The 564-nt window shown below is 47.2% G+C and overlaps 1 non-coding gene across 1 annotated transcript; it reads right to left on the bottom strand.

Moving 5' to 3' along the window:
* Positions 1 to 210: 210 nt before the first annotated feature.
* LOC126282672 (U4 spliceosomal RNA) lies at positions 211 to 348 on the bottom strand. The gene has a single exon (XR_007551361.1). It is a non-coding gene; the product is annotated as a U4 spliceosomal RNA (small nuclear RNA).
* Between the last annotated feature and the right edge of the window lie 216 nt (positions 349 to 564).

Raw genomic sequence — 564 nt, 5'->3', positions numbered from 1 at the left:
TTCTCTAAGAGAGTGTAATTTTTATTCACAGATCAGGAATGAAGCGAAAGCAAGTCATTTCGACCAACTATTGACCGAAAGCAACACTCATACCATAGTTGAAGTTCTCTCACGCTTATTTTCCCACTCTTGATTGATGTGATGTAAACATTCCCTACTGCCCTTACAAGATCACTCACACAAGAAAGAATCGTACGAGGCAGAGCACCTACAACTTCTCGCAGCTCAATAAATAACTTCCCAGCCAATTAACACCCAGATTTTCCGAGCGGGAAGTTTTTTTTCAACTAGCAATAATCGCACCTCGGATAAACTTCATTGGTTACGATATTGCCACTGCGCAAAGGTGGGCGGGAAGGAGCGCCTGGTCCCCGGCACGAATCCGCCCGGCGAATTTGTGTCGAGGTCCGGTGAACCGGCCACTCTGTGGATGGTTTTTAGTCGGTTTTCCATCTGCCTAGGCGAATGCGGGCTGTTTCCCCTTATTCCGCCTCAGATACACTATGTCGGCGATTGCTACCCAAACAAGTTCTCCTCGTACGTGTACACCACCATTACTCTACC

The sequence above is a fragment of the Schistocerca gregaria genome, chromosome 7, assembly GCF_023897955.1.
Source record: "Schistocerca gregaria isolate iqSchGreg1 chromosome 7, iqSchGreg1.2, whole genome shotgun sequence".
Lineage (NCBI taxonomy): Eukaryota > Metazoa > Arthropoda > Insecta > Orthoptera > Acrididae > Schistocerca > Schistocerca gregaria.
Note: the sequence above shows the minus strand (reverse complement) of the source record. Positions and strands in the feature narration are given on the sequence as shown.